Source organism: Ursus arctos, unplaced genomic scaffold, assembly GCF_023065955.2.
Source record: "Ursus arctos isolate Adak ecotype North America unplaced genomic scaffold, UrsArc2.0 scaffold_3, whole genome shotgun sequence".
NCBI classification, from domain to species: domain Eukaryota; kingdom Metazoa; phylum Chordata; class Mammalia; order Carnivora; family Ursidae; genus Ursus; species Ursus arctos.
Window position 1 is genome coordinate 85,652,341 of NW_026622985.1, and position 16,549 is coordinate 85,668,889.

A 16,549-nucleotide genomic window follows, 5' to 3' on the forward strand; every position below is an offset into this window, starting at 1 on the left:
TAGAAAACAAAAATCTTCTGAGAATTCTTAATCATGAGCTAACCCTGCGCGGGTGTGGGGCTGCAGTTCACAGCACTGACGTGGTCTGGAAAATGTCCAGGGGACCGTTGGGTTTAGAAGTGATTCTGGTGAAACCAGGTTTTCTAAAACACAGGTCCGAACGGCAGGACTCAAAGTGCCAAGGCTTTGTTGGGGAAGTGCACAGCCAGGGCAGGTGGAAGGAGGGAGGGGGAACAGAGGCAAAGCGAGAGGAGGCGTGAAGCAAGGCAGGGAGGGCTCCCTACACGGGCCCTTGCCTCGGCTACAGGTGTGGATCCACACGGGCCCTTGCCTCGGCTACAGGTGTGGATCCACACGGGCCCTTGCCTCGGCTACAGGTGTGGATCCACACGGGCCCTTGCCTCGGCTACAGGTGTGGATCCACACGGGCCCTTGCCTCGGCTACAGGTGTGGATCCACACGGGCCCTTGCCTCGGCTACAGGTGTGGATCCGGCTGCCTCAGAGCAGTTAATGGGAAGAGGGGAGGAACACTTACTGCCTGGCTCCTCCCCTCCCCGGCTTAACTCCACACTTCCAGGGTGAGGCCTCTGGACCCCCCAGTAGGTGTTCGGGACGCCAGATCCATGCTCCATATCGGGGTGTTTCTTTTGCATCTGGAAGCGGTGGGGGAAGCCAGACCACGTAGGTGTGGCTCGAGGTCTGGGCCACAGGACAGAGAGGAAGGGGAGGTCGAAGCACACACAGGACAAGTTCTTGTCAACCCCCAGAGGGGGTGGTGTGGTCCGGGAGGCAAGCAAGGGAATCTGAGAAGTCGTGTCTGCTTAGGGTCCAACACAGTCTCCTCCTTGTGGCCGCTCAGGTCTGAACATCCTCCTCCTTCATTTTAGGCTCATTAGAGTCTCCGTTTTTATTTTTACGCGAATATGCTACTCTAATGTCTTCTCGGAGAGGAGGGGAACAAGTCCTCGTCAAAGTGTGACAAGCTGTGATGTCTTGAAAGATAAAAGGCAGGAGGTCAGCGACTCATGTCTGCTGGTCCCGCTGTTCGAGCGGCTCTTGATGGCCCGCTTCATGCCCTCCGACTCCCCTTAGCACCACCTGCCCTGGATTCCCCTTCTGCGTGGTCAGCAATGAAGCTGGTTCGTGTTGCTTGCCTGGTGTAGCGGCCCAGACCCTCACCTAAACCTTTCACGGTTCCGCCCTTGCTGGGGTGTGGCTTGTGCGGGTGATTTTGTGCCCTGCTTTCCTATCCTCAGAACTCACCTCTCCAGACTGAAGGCTGCTTGCTGGGAACATCTGCAAACTCTCTGAGGAGCCCAGGGAGAAGACCAGAAGTGTCGGCAAGTGAATCCTCGAGAAGCCGCCCTCAACCACTGGCCGCCCGGAGAGGCTCACTCCGGCTCCTCCTCTTTTGGCTTCTGTGTGGTTGGAGTCAAAGGGGTAGTGAAACCACTTTTTAGATAGTGCCATGATCGGGTTTATCTTGGTCTGGCATCTCCCTTTGATAACAAATACCTATCATCTTAAGATCTTGGGCAAAGGTTCTAATTTTAACATTCTGCAAAATTTTAGTGCATAATCTCACATCTAGCAATTTAGTCAGGAGAAATGCGTAAGAAGACCCATGCAAGGAGCTTCGCTGTGGCACTGTTTGTAAAAGAAAGAAAAGTTAGTAGAAAGCAATCTACCCCTAAAGAAAGGAATGGGCTAATAAACTCTAGTTACTCAAACAATGGAGTACTATATAGCAGTTAAAATGAAAGAATAAATCTCTAAAACGTGATATTGAGTCCAACAAGCAAGTTGGAACCACGCATTCTAATACCATTGATTTGAGCATTAGAAACCCCACAGAAAACAACATGTGGTTGATTCAAAAATCTAACCTTTTAGAGAAGACATAAAGGGACTTTTTAAACAAATATGACTAAGTATTTATATTTAATTCACATTTAAACTTAAATTAATAATATAACACAACTAGAATTATATAAATAATATAATTTAATAAATTAATAAATTTAAATCGAATAAAATATATGTTTAATCCTGACAGCATTTTAAAAAAGGATTTTAAGGTACTTTTGAAATTATTCACAATTGAATTTTAAAATTTTAGAAAAAATAATGAAGTGGATGTTGTAAAAATCCATAAACTATTAGGTCCTAAATATTTTAGCATGAGGACAACTTTTTAGCATAAAATTTGTATGCCTTATCAATTGTAACAATGTCCCTACATATTTGAATAATAGTGGTACTGTGGAATCACATAATATTTATTCCATTTCTGGACAATGAATGGTGTTGACGGATTGGGAGACATTTGTCCTAGAGATGGCAACTACTTAGCTTTTTCTCTACGTATCAATGTTTTTTCTAAGTTGGGCACATTTGGAGTTCTACTTAAGATTATAAATCTTCTATCCAGAGTTTATTCTAATACATTCTATCCATAGCTAGTCTGTCACCAGCTCCTTTAGGGGTCAAGCCCTGGGAAGGGTGGGTTTTTGGACTCCACTTGCTCCTCCCTCACTCGGCTGCCCCATCAGAACCCCCAGGCAGCTGCCAGCTCCCTCCGCTCATAGCACTGGTGTCACCTGTGGTCCTGTGTGGTTCCCACTGGAAATCTGAGGCAGGGTATTCTGCTTGTTCACCCGCTTCCTGAAGGCCAACAGGGCAGATTTTATTTCAGACTGTGAATTTGGCAAAAATTATTTTCGGAGTGTCCTACCGTTTCCTCTTCAGACACTTCAGACAAATCAGGCGCCAAGACAAATATTTATTGAACATCTATTATGTAGCAGGAACTTTGCCATGTCCTGGCAGTAAAAAAAGATGATTAAGATAGAACTCTTGCCTTCAAAGACCTGAGTCTGGTGACTAAGGACCTATTTAAATCGTCTCCCAACTTGGAGAGCAGGAAAGATCTGATTCTGGTCCATCTTGTCTTTTCTACTGAGCCCTGGGCTCAGGTTTCTGGCTGGCCAGTAGACCTTTTCCCTAGATATTTCACAGTAACCACAAACACAACATGTCAAAAATTGCTTTCTGTTAGTTTCAAACTCTTTCTCTTCCCAACTTCCTGGTCCCTCTCCCACCTGGCCCGAGATCACCACTTCCAGCTCCCTCCCCTTATTCCTTCAATAACTTGGGGGTCTCTGATGGTGTTAGTTATCTTCTTTCCTGGAACTCTTGGCTCCTCAGACCTGGACTATCCCAGCTGCTTCTAAATTGGTCTTCCTGAGTCTATTTTCTCCCTCTCTGATCCATCCTATTATTGTTGGCAGGCTGCTCTTCCTAAAATACCCCCTTAATCACATCACATCACTGCACCTAAGCCTTCAGTGACCCCCTAGTGATCAAAGGGTAAGGTCCATAATCCTACTGCAACATTCACAGTCCTTCACTACACGGCCCCGAGCCACCTTCCCAACCTTACTTCTGTCCATTTGCTTTCCTGAAACCCACCGTTAGGGAAACTCATGGCTACCATTATAGATCTATGACATGCAAACTTTGATGTATGATGTATGCAAATATGATGTAAATGATTGCACATTTTATTTCATTGAACTCTTCGCCTTTAGGGGTCAACAGCTCTGCCTTTGTACTGCCTTTCTCTGCACACAGTCAACATAGTTATGGGAGAGCAGTGGTTCCCAGCCTACCATGTGCGCTGAAATCACCTGGGGTCTTTAGAGACTATCCATGCTTGCTTCCCACTCCGAGAGATAAATTGGTCTGGGGATCAGGATTTGCAAAGTTCCCCAGTGAACCGAGTGCTTCTCACGTGTTACCTAGATTGAGAACCTGTGGCTTCTAGGGAAGGCTCCTGTGCACTACACCTTGCCAGGGGTGTAGCAGAGGACAAACAACGCTAGTAACACAACCGGCTGATGAGGTATTGGTAGCCACCGCGACTTAGTGATCTGGTGTTCCGGCCATCTTGCTATGTTGCGGGCTGGGGAGCCTTCCCGATAACTGCCTTTACTAGTGCACAATTTAAAGAGAAAAAAACGTAGACCTATAAAAGCATCCTCCAAGGGGGAGAGGTTCTACTCTAATTCGGGTGCTGCATTTCCCTATCTCCATAGGAGGTCACTGAGACACAAATAGGGACTCTCACGTTACCACCAAGGGCAAATGAATCATGTTTTAACTGTGCATCGTTGACAGAATGGCTGCAAGTATGTCAGAAAAGCTACGAAAATTGTTTGCTACCGGCCAACAAAAGGTTTTTGATATTTTATGTATATTTTTAGATAAACAAGAAGCCTGTTTGGTGTTTGAAATATTTATTTTAGCACTCACACACTTCTCAATGTGGCAGATTACGCCAGACTATAAAATGCCCGAGATGACATATTTAAACTAAGAGAACATTCCAGGGAAGAATGCCACACCCTGAGTGATGGCCAGTTTTCACAGATGGCCAGTTTTACTCATGCCCAGAAGGTTATCAGGCTTACCATTAACACAAAATTTCTTTGGGCTTGTAGATCGATTCAAATCATTTCCAATGACTTTGAGGTAAAATTAGCAAGAAATGTGATTGGGAAGGTAGTTTAGAACTTTCATTTAGGATGAAAAAGTGTTGTTCTTCTTTGAGCTGTGGAGAAGCTTTGTCATTGCAGGTCATAAGTGATTGGCTCTGTTCTGTGTAATTGGAGAATTTATGGTTCTCAATTTTGCGATTGATGAAGTAAGGTTACAGGCATAAGGGATGGTGTTGTAAGTCGTCTTGCTGTTTATGGAAATGCTACTCTCATAGTCTCTAGATGTTAAGTTATTGTATCAAAAAGCATTGCTGGGGGTGCCTGGGTGGCTCATTCGGCTAGGCACCTGCCTTCAGCTCCAGTCGTGATCCCAGGGTTCTGGGATCGAGTCCCGCATCAGGCTCCCTGCTCAGCAGGGAGTCTGCTTCTCCCTCCTCTGCCCCAGCCTCCTGCTCATGCTCTGTCTCTCTTGCTCTCAGTCTCTCTCAAATAGATAAATAAAATCTAAAAAGAAAAAAAAAAAGCATTGCTGTATTATAGGCTTATAAACCAATGGTGGTGAGTCTCCTTCCCTAACGGTCAGGGGTCTCACTGTAATTGTGTCAATTGACTATGGATGAGTTTATGCCTAAGTGGGAGGGCCGTCGAGGTGTGGCTCTCTGATGGTGCAGAGAGGGCTGGCACTATGTCAGAGTTTTTGCACACAGTTTAGCTCTCACCGACCCACTGAACTTTGTAATAGGATATTGAAAGTAATTTTGTTCTTCAGTGCTGGGATTACAGCAAAGACATAAAACCGAGGGAGGAAAAGAACACCGAAATACCTCATATCCTGAAGATAGTTACCAAAGAGTCAATACCATCAAGAACCTTCGGTTTTGTTTATTAAGAGGTGGTGAAACCTGTCTCAGTAGCATAATCCCCAGTGTGCCATGCCTGTCTGCAAGAGGATAGGAGATAGAGGGTGTCATTAGGGCCCAGGTAAGAGGTTTTCCCCTCTCTTCCCCATGGGAGTTTCTCTCTTCTCCAAGAAGCCAAGTGAAGGGTCTTCAAGGAGAATCAGTCAAAGGGGTTGGAATATCCATGAGGAGAGACCTGTGTCTTCTTCCTGATGAAATGGTACTGAGCTCCAGACCCTGCAGACTCATTCTGTACTGACCTTGGAGTGATACAGAACAGGACGAGAGAGTTTTATGTGAGTCTGAGTCTGACACATGCCTCCTTAAGTGTGTGGGACATAGAGAACTGGATGCTACTAGTCTGGAGATCTCTGAGCAGGGAGGGCTTGTTGGAATAGTCATCCCCAGCAGAGTAAGAAGGGGTCATGGTGTAAGGAGCTGAAGAAGAATAGGATGGGGCCATACCTATTCTAGTCCATGTGGCCCTCTGAGGACAGAGCTGAGCACATAGAGATAAAGGGAGAAGCAGGTACATAAGGCTGCCCAGGTGGCTGCTGGGCCAAGGAAGAGGACACTGAACCCAGAGAAAGGACTAGAGGCGTGTGCTGCAAATGGAGTGGATGAGAGATAGGGATGTCTCCGTTTCTGGGGTCTTGGGGAGGGGCAAAGTAAAGTTGAGCATTGCCCCAAGAAAAGCAGCACAGTGTCTATGTAGAGACTGGGAGGCCAGGACACCTGCCATCATGGACATGATTATTGTCTTCACGTACTTCTAACTCCTGGCCCCCAGGGAGCTAGAGGAACCAGACCTTGAAGAGGGAAGAGAAGTTATGTCAGAGTCAAACATGTGGTCACACTTTTCACTCCAGGACTATGGGTCTAGTAATCTTGAGGAAGTAGAGATGAGCAATTGCAATCAGCTAAAATATTAGAATTTTTAACAGGAGTACTATTAATAATCAAAGTGACTGATAAGTTATGGAATGTACCAAGTGGTCATTGCTAGGAAGTAGGATAAAGCATGATGGAAAGAAGGATTTGAAAAATAATAAGTTCCTGTTAATAATCCCATTACGCTGAAACTCCTCCTTAAACCGTCTACACGTGAAATGTTGGAATGTTCTTAGTAACGTCGGACCTGAGTTTGGAATTTGCAGGGACCAGGACAAAGGAAGATCAGGAGCTCCTTCTATCTACTTTTCAATGAAAGGAGCTGGAGTGAGGTTTGGAGGCAGAAAAGGAAGCATAGCCTTTGTTTGGAACCCTAATGCTGTAGGATGTGCAAGGCAGGGGTGGAAACTGAGGACATGGGAAGAGCCAATGGGGAGAAGAGCTCACTTAATAAGAGGCGAGGAACTTGAGAAGGAATTAGGATGAGGAGGGATAGCCCACTGAATCTCCCAAGGCAAGGGAAGGGTGTCCTTTTCAACAGTGGTTGCTTTTATTCCTGTCTTTGGGTGTCTTAACCTGCTGTTGGTGAGGACTGAGGGCAGAGATTTGGGGTGTGGGGCATGACTTCTTTTCCCCACCATTAGCTAGTGAGACTCATATAATTGTTCAAAGTCAGAGCTGGAAGCTATTAAGGGAGGTCATCTGATACCTCTTTTTATATAACCCTTGTTTTGCTGGTACCCAAGATGGGATCATGGCCCCCTGTTCTTTCCCTTCCCTATATAGGCAATTCAGAGTCTCCATACCCCAAAAAGCATGCATCTGATCAAGGTTCTGGGCAGTTGCCATGTAGTTCTATGCTATTCCGCTCCTGTTTCCCTGCCCGAACTCCACTGCTTAGAACATACTTTGAGGTACCTCAAGAGCCCACTGAACACCACATCCCACTCTGCCACCAGGCGCCCTGTCGTTGCTGCTGGGAACTGCCATCACTCCTGCTGTCTCCGGGCAGGCATGGCCACTATTGCCCATGTCTAGGACCCTCTGAAGAGCCAACACTCTTTTTTTTTTTTTTTTTTGAACTAGAGCAAGGCTGTGGCTGGCCATGTGTCCTCCCCCCAGAAGTACTTAGCCTTTATTTCTCAATTATTTTTTGGCAAGTCCCCCATTTAGTTTGCCAGACATGCCCTCACATATGTGAGCTTAGTGGCGAACATAGTTTAGGCTCAAACTGGAATACCTGTATTCAAACCATGAAGAAATATAAATGGAGGAGATGTGAAAGTTGCTGACCCTGGAGCCACGCGATATGTGTGACTAGGACTGAACTGTCTGGTGAGCATAGTTGCTGTCTACCTTTAGAGAGTGGGGGGAGAGAGAAGGAGTGAGGAGAAGGGGAGCCTCATCTGCTTTCCGGAGCCACAGGGAGATGATGTGTGGTCTGACAGCTGACTGAGGTGCTTTGGGGAACATCTCTGAGGGACTCTCCATATTTTTATTTTATGACTATTATTTTTTCCCCAAATGTGAACATTTTTTGGAAAATAATGAAAATTAATTTTTAACATTGAGCAAACCTGGAGATTAATGATCTCAGATCCCTTTCATATTAAATTCAGTCATGGCTTTATGTTTTATTAAATCTTATTTATCAATCTTATTTACAACCCAAATCTGCACGCCTAGTAGAATCGGGTGCTGCAAATGATGGTCTTGGTTTAGATTTTGAACGAAGCATTGAATACTGTTTACAACTCTGAACATTTAATTTTGATTGGACAGATTTACTATTTCAGGGAAGAGTTTCCTGGGGCTGTTGTGGGGGTGATTGTGATTACTGTGTTTGCTGTAGATTGAATCAAGAAACTGTTCTTGAATATATTAGTGATGAAATTCTTCCCTTCCCATGTACTTCTTGGCCACTTAATTAGACAAATTTCTTTTTTAAGTCTAAAGGACATATTCTAGGAGGTGTGATACCAGGTGCTTAACACTGGAAAATTCTAAACCAAATGTAGAAGAAACATTGTTCCCTCATTTGATTAACGTCCTTCTAGAATTGGTCCAGCTTATATTTTCTCTTCAACTCAGGGGTGAGACATAATGAGTGTCTCTAATCTTAGCTCTTTCAACTGTGGTGAGGAGAATAGGAACAAATATTTAAAGAATTCTTAATTCTTGAAGTGGGAGAGGGAAGCATGCCCAGGGAAAGGGTGGTCATTGAGCCCCTCGACCAAGCCATCATTGTAATACACAGGGTGGCTTATTTTATCTTCAGTTTTAATGGTAAAGGGATGGGCAGGATAAGCAAATTATAAAATTAAAAAAAAAAATCAAGGACTTGGGCTTTGAAACTGGTTGTAATAGAATTTGATTCCTGGATCTTCTGTTACTAGCTGTTTGCTCTTTTGTGTGTTTCTTGGTGTCTCTGAGCCTCAGTTTCTTCATTGGTGAATTATTATTTGCCTGGTAGGATTATTATGAGAATTAAATGAGCTGATGAGTGAGTAGCACCCAGCCTAGTGAGTGACACACATTAGGTGAACAGTGACCATTTGCTGGCTTGACGACCAAGCACCTGTTTTTTTGGCAACAGTGTCTAATCTCCTAATGTGAGATCTATCCTTTTCCTGCCATCGGAGTGGATAGAGCTGATTGTACCACCAGCTTCGGGAGTATGATGTATAGCTCACAACTGGCCAAGTAGCATAAATCTACCCCCAGCTGTAGTGACTCCTTCAGGGATCGCTATAACTCAGTCCACTTAAAGTACAACCCTACATGAAGGAGAGAGATACCTTTTTCCCTTCCGAACTTGAACACAGAAATGGGCTGAAGCTGTTGGCAGCCATGTTGCCCCCAATGGGGCCTTGGAATTAAGCCAATATATGGTGAAGAGCAAAGCCAAGAGAGAAAATTTGAGACATAATTTGAGTCACTGTTCCCCAAATGTTTCAGCTAAATTAACCAATATACATTCACTTTTATTTGTTCTTTACTTGCAATCAAATGAGTCCTGATTGATAAAAAGTACTTGTTAAATTTTAGTCATTCTTCACCTTGGCAGAGCCCCGCCCCTCCCCCCCCCCCCATTCCAAGAACCAGAAGCTGGCAGAGGAAGCATGAAAGCAATGAAGGAAGGGTTCTTCCAGAATTCCCGGAGGAGGCAGATAATGCAAGAAGCGCTTTCTAGACTCTGCAATTTCAAAAAATAAACAACTTCTGGAATATATTTTTATTAAAAAATAAAACTCATAGAACACCAACAACTACCATATACTTTATTTTCTCATAAAGAAAGGGAATTCTTACTATTCTAAAATAAATATAGAATATAATAAAGGTTGGTATTTTAAATGAAATATATCTTGCTTTAAGAAAAATGCACTGCCCTGTTCTTTCTTTCATTTTACCACAGAGCAGTGAAAATGTCAGTGTGTTCTGAAATGAGACTTCCCAGAATCAAATCCAGGCTCCACCACTCACTAGCTGTTCCTTAGTTACTCTGCATTTCAGTTTTCTCATTTGTAAAATAGAAATAATAATGATCTCTGTCTCATAAGGTTTGGGTAAGGATTAAAGGAATTGATGCATGTAGAGTTTTTAGCATAGCGCCTGGCACACATAGTGAGTACTCAGTACATGTTATTACCATTCTTGTTGTTTTTATAATTGTCATTACTAATCAGCACTCAGTGTGTCTGGGACAGAGATCAGATTCTAATTTCAGCCTTGACACAAACTAATTCTGTGACCTTGGACAGGCCAATTCAGCTCCGTGGGCTTCTGAGTATTTATCAGGAGAATGCAGGAGTTTGGTTAAACCAATCTCCAGATCTCCTTCAAGTCTAACCTTGTGAATGCAGGAAACCCCATTCTCTGACTCTGCTTTTCTGCATGGAGGGTGGGGTGGGGGGTGGGGGTAGGGGGTGGGAGGGGGCTGAGGCACGATCATTGGCCTCCCAGTGTTCACAAAGCACCCAATGGGCTCCACCAGCCAGGAGGTGAGGAATCCATCCTCCCCCCCCCCCCCCCCCCCCGCCCCCCGGGTTCCCTTCAGATGGCTGCTTTTCTTTCTGGATGACCAGGAGACATAGGAAAGAAAAAGTCTTTTGGAAGAGTGAGTGGAGGGACTCAGGATTAGGAAGTTTCCCAAGCTGAAGTTGGGAAGATTCCAATGATGCCAGACACAGGAAGCCACAGTTTTGGGGGCCTAGAGGGTTGTTACCAGTTCCAAACGTTCCACTGCCCTCTACTGGAACGCCTAGTGACTGGTGAGAGAGGGAGTGAGCACAAGTACAGGGAGCAGCAGGCAAAGGGAGAGGGAGAAGCAGGCTTCCCGCTGAGCAGGGAGCCCAATTTGGGGCTCTATCCCAGGACCCTGAGATCATGACCTGAGCTGAAGGCAGATGCTTAACAGACTGAGCAACCCAGGCACCACTTTAACTTTATTTCTTAGGAGGCTTTAAACAACATATATGTTTTTCCTTTGGACTTAATGCTTTCATTTTCATTTCTCAAATAATCCACTGAATGTCTTTAAACACCCCATTAAGAGAGGAAGGAAGCTGACTTACACAGGTGCATGTCCTATTCTTTAAATTATATATGTGTGTAAATGTTCCATATACTTCTTTATGCATGGCATAGTCCATAATAAAAAATGTCAGAAGAAAGAGAAAGAAAGACAGAGAAATATCTGAGCACAGAAATACTTAAGAATGGAAAGGAAAACAAAATCCGTATTTTACAATAACTCAACTCATCTTCATTTGGGTCCCTTATATGTTTTTATGCTAAGTGTCTGGGGAGGAAAAGATCAGAAGCAATAAAGAACTTCAAGTTCTGGGAATCATTCCATAGAAGCATGCTCGAAGATTCTGTTTCTCTACAGCTAGATTTTGCAGCATATGAAGCTAATGAACTTCCATCAAACACTGGTGAGGTGCAATTTGGAGTGCATCAAAGAGTAAAGTGCGATCCAGTACGAAGATGAATGTAACATTTTGCTGATGACGGGCTTCACTTTTATGGGTCAAATCCACATTAACAAACACGCACCTGCTCCTTGGTACAAACCGCGCTATCATTCTCTTTTAAGATGTGTGCTTATTGTGTTGCTTACATAAGTAATGAATAGATGCTTCCTTGAGAAACCTGCTCCATGGGTATATCTTAATGAAAATGGATTGAACTGGAAATTGTAAGCCCCTACCTTTAAGGTCCAATTGATAATAATCCAACAGAAATATGACACTGGAAGCAGAGTATAAAGGAAAGTACTAAGGTAGTGAGGAAGGAGTCAGGAAGACTATCTTCTGCTTTATCCCGGGACTTAAACCTGTATAAGAACGTGTTATGGACTGAATGTTCATTTTCCCCCCAAATTCATATGTTGAAATCCTAATCCCAAAGTTCCTGGTATTAGGATGTGGAGACTTTGGGAGGTGATGAGGTCATGAGGGTGGAGTTCTCATAAATGCGATTCATGCCTTCATAAAAGAGGCCCCAGAGACCTCCCTCACCCCTTCATACATCCGAGGACGTGGCGAAAAGATGGCGGTCTACAGGCCAGGCAGTGGTCTGCACCAGACCCCAGATCTGCCAGCATCTTTATCTCGGAGTCCTCAGCCTCTGGAGAAATAAATGTTTGTTGTCTAAGTCAGCCAGTCTATGGTATATTTGTCATAACAGCCCTAATGAACTAAGACAGAATGAGAAAGAGTCACATCTGGCACAAGCTTTTTTCTGGTGGCACTTCCTCCAGTGTCCCTGAATCTCCCTATGTTATTATTTTCCTCTACCCTGGTTTAGCTCTTTTCATGTTTGTCACCTGTCTTGGATTCCATAACCATCCCACTGTGTCCCAATTTTCTTTTTCTCTCCCTCGCTTTCTCTAGTAACGTGTATCAACCTTCTCCAGAACTAGCTGTCTTAACAGGACATATCTAATGACCAGATTCAAGTTTGGCAGCATAAGAAACCTTATCTGTTTACTAGCTTTGATGTTCACATTTCAGGTCAATTACATCCACTCAATATTTTTGAGAATTCCAGATGTGTAAATACAGGGAATAGCAAAACGTAGCCTCTGCCCCCAAGAGCACAACCAACATGCCTTTTACTATTGCCAAGTCTTCTGAGTAGAGGGACTTCTATGTACCCTTTGGCTTGTTGGATAAACTGAGTCCACTTTTAAAAATATCATTGATGACTGTTGTTACTTAGTAAAATTTATTAAGAAAAAGAAAAAGACTGAATATTTCAACAACTATTTTTCTCCCACAAAAGGCAATTGTGTTATAGAGACCTGGCCATAAGAAAGTAAGTCTCGAAGGAGTTGAGAATGGGAGAGCAGCTGTCTGGATAGTGTACTGTTTGGGAGAAGTGTGTCTGCTTAAAAACACAGACACTTCCCTGAAGGGCCCCCAAGTACTAATGGGAAACAAGAAGGAAGGGGACAAAATTATGCCTTGCCTTACCCAGCCTTAATTCTCAACAAGGAAATGAAATTGTTTACAACATAAATCTCATTCCAAAAAGTACTGAGCTGTGCGATACATAATGCAAACGGTCGAATCTTCTAGTCTTACATGGTTGTTTAACCAACCTTCAGTTATCAAGAAATGAAAAATAATCCAATTTGCAAAATCTATTTAACTCTCATATTTTGTCTTTGATGTAATGACTTTATTCATTATCATTAAGTTGCTTAGATGAAAAGAAAGCAATTCAGTCAATTGAAGCAACTTCAGAGTTCTAAACAATCAACCATGTCAAGGTAATAGATTAAGCATACTTTTGAACTAGATGTTGGCAGCATCAGATTTCTGGGTTTGAGATCCAGCTCCCCCAGTGGGTTTGAAGTCCACTTACTATATTACCCTGATAAGTTTTTTTATCTGTCCATGCCTTATTTTACTAATCTGTAGAGTGGAGGTAATAATAGCACTTATTTCACAGGGTAGTTGGAAAGACGAAATGAGATCCTCAAATAAAGCATTTAGAAGAGTACCTGTCACGGAGTATCCTTTCTAAGTATGTTATCATCATCATCATTGTCATCATCATCTCTTGGCAGATTGATTGATTCGGCACCAGATATTTTTTCTGTGATGAAGAGTGAATTTGCATTATTTATTTTGCAGAGAAGTTCAACCAAAATTGTCTGATATGAGACAGCGATAGCCTGTGGGTACCATCATTGCACAAATGTTCCATTCATGCTGCTCGTCACTTACTTACTGTTCTTACTTACTATTTCACAACCATTTAATTCACAGATGACTCAGATGACTGAAGCAACATTAGTCTTTCTGTCTCCCTATTTGCTCAGGGTTGAAGCAAGTAGTATTGTCTTTTAAAAAGAGAAAATGGCAAATGGGTTTATTTTAGATGCATTCTGCTCTGTTCACTTTCTGGCTTTACAGGGGTAAACGATTAACTCCCTAGTGGGAAGGACAGAAGGAAGCCTTGCTGACTCCCATCTAGTGCCTCTCCGTGGCTTGACTCCAGAGCCAACAATATTTAAATTCATTCCAGAAGAAATGGCTTTGGGATTGGGTTTACAAAAGGCAAAAATAATTGGATTTATTTAATAGGCATTGAAGACCACTCATAGTGGTTAAGTATATGCATAGCAAATATGTAGAGAATGCTATAACCATTTATTTATCTACTGAAGACAGAAAAAAACATTTGTTGAGTTGTCAGGAATAAAATTTTATGTGGTTGGTATGTGCTGAGGAAATTCTAGAGAAGGGTTTCCTGGGGCTAAGGGATTTGCCCTCTTGCAGATAGAGTCCATGTTTCTTATTTCTTTTTTTTTTTTTTTTAAAGATTTTATTTATTTATTTGACAGAGATAGAGACAGCCAGCGAGAGAGGGAACACAAGCAGGGGGAGTGGGAGAGGAAGAAGCAGGCTCATAGCGGAGGAGCCTGATGTGGGGCTCGATCCCATAACACCGGGATCACGCCCTGAGCTGAAGACAGACGCTTAACCGCTGTGCCACCCAGGCGCCCCCATGTTTCTTATTTCTATTTGTTAATGGACTTCTATCTGAAATGCCTTCTCTACCCATTACTCCCTAACACCCATCCCCTGGCTTATCTCACATTTGCTAATTAATAAGCCACTCCGCCCTGCCTGGGATTTGCTTCCTCTCCTAATCTGGCCTGTGGGTGGAAACCATTGACAAAGTTTCCACTGTCTTTGGCGCATACCTCCTGTGTGCAATGCCTTTACTTGAGCTGTCATGGACTTGAGGAGACTCCACTAGAGGTTCACGAGAGATCTCCATGGGCCAAAGCTCAGGAGCATTTTCTGGAGCCTCAGTGAACCAAAGCCATGCTGGGTTCTGTGCAGAACTGGATCTTCCCTCCTTTACTGTCAGGTTTTCCCCATAGGGCCCAAAGCAGAACTACCACTTACCCGATGTCTTATAGAACTATTAGTGAACAGTATTTCATTTGCTTTGACCTGTAGTCCTCCCTGCTGCCTGGGACGCTGAACACAAATCTATGAGACATGAACTAGAAGGCAAATCTGAGCCAGAGACTCCATCCTGAAGTCAGAATGGCATCTCCCCTCCAAAGCCTGAGGCCCTGCTGTGAGACTGGGTCTCTGTCTGACATCTTGGGACGAGTTTCTCTCCAGCTTCTGATGGGCCATTCCTCAGCATCCAGCCACGTCCAGGGGAAAGAACTGCCTCCTCTCAGGCTGGGCTTAAGCTCCGAGGACTTTGATGGAACTCAATAGAGCTTCATTAGTTTCTTACTCATCAGGATGGTTGTGAGTTGGGTAACGATCAAGACTTTAAAATATCCTGGAAGACTGATAGTCAAGGAAATTTAAATGACAACATCAACATAATTATGAATGTTATGTTCTAGTATGCATGGTCATATACACACGTACACATTTGCAGATGGGACAGAAATGTACTAAATTATAACACTGATTATCTCTGGGGTTATGGGATCATGGCTGAATTTTTTTTTTTAATTAAAGAGAGGGAGAGAGAGGGAGAGAGATAGAAAGAGAGAAAGAGAGAGAGAGAGAGAATCTTAAGCAGGCTCCACACCCAGTGTGGAGCCCGAGGCAGGGCTTCATCTCACAAACCTGAGAACATGACCTGAGCCGAAATCAAGAGTCTGATGCTTAACTGACTGACCTACCCAGGCGCCCATCATGGCTGATTTTTATTTTCTTTTTATGTTGTTATATTTTCCATTTTGGTTTTCAATAACAATGCATTCTTTTCATATTCACAAAAATATTAACCTTATTTTCAAAGAGAATAAATATCAGAAATTTAAGGTTAGCCAGCAATGATAGAGGGAGAATTGACAGGTCATAATGACTCTATGATACAAGGAGCACATCCAAAATTACTGAATACTTTTGTATTAGCTCCTTGGCCTAAGTGAAGGCAGTTCAGCAGGCCCAGTAGGAATGGTTATGTTTCAATCTCATTGGATGAATTCAGATTTGGTTTGGTATTTACAAGGTCTCAAAATATCCAATAGGTAAAAAGTGGTCAGTTATCCAGCATTTATATTTAATGTCGATAGCCCGTATATGCAGGTGAACTTAGCTTTGGCTTTCTGTTCAGGTGCTCTGACATTGTATAGGCAGAGTGATAAGGAGGGGAGTTTAAGGAAAATAATATGGCATATGAATAAAACCACATCTTTTTTCTTCCTATTAATTAGGACTAAGTGGCCATCTGGAGGAAGATCTCTAGGGAAGGAACAGGAAAAATATTCTCTGTCCCATAGAATTCTGTTGAAGAAATAAACCCTTAATTTAGGCAAAGCCGTGCAAGTAAAATGGAGCTGACCTTGTTTCGTGTTGAGTGTTTATTTGTATACCAGTCCCAACGCTGTACTGGAATAGACCCGATAAGAGTTTGCACTCCTAGTATTTTAGAAACGATGAAGACTATTAGCAGGAGAGAACCGAAAAGCATCCAGAAATGAAAATGTTATGTTGTCTCAAAAGTGAACTCTTTCTCAGGGCAAGGCCCCTCAGGCAAGTTAATCTTCCGCTGTTCGGTCTCCTTTCTTGTTCTGAAAATGTCACTGACCCCCGTTGAACCATTTCATTTGTGTGTGTGTGTGTGTGTGTGTGTGTGTGTTGTATGACAAATCTTTTGTTTAAACAAACTCTAGAACAGGATAGGTATAGAGAGTATAGGAAAACAACAAATATTGTAGCAAAATGACGACTGCCAGTGTTTCTGCATTTTCAGAACTG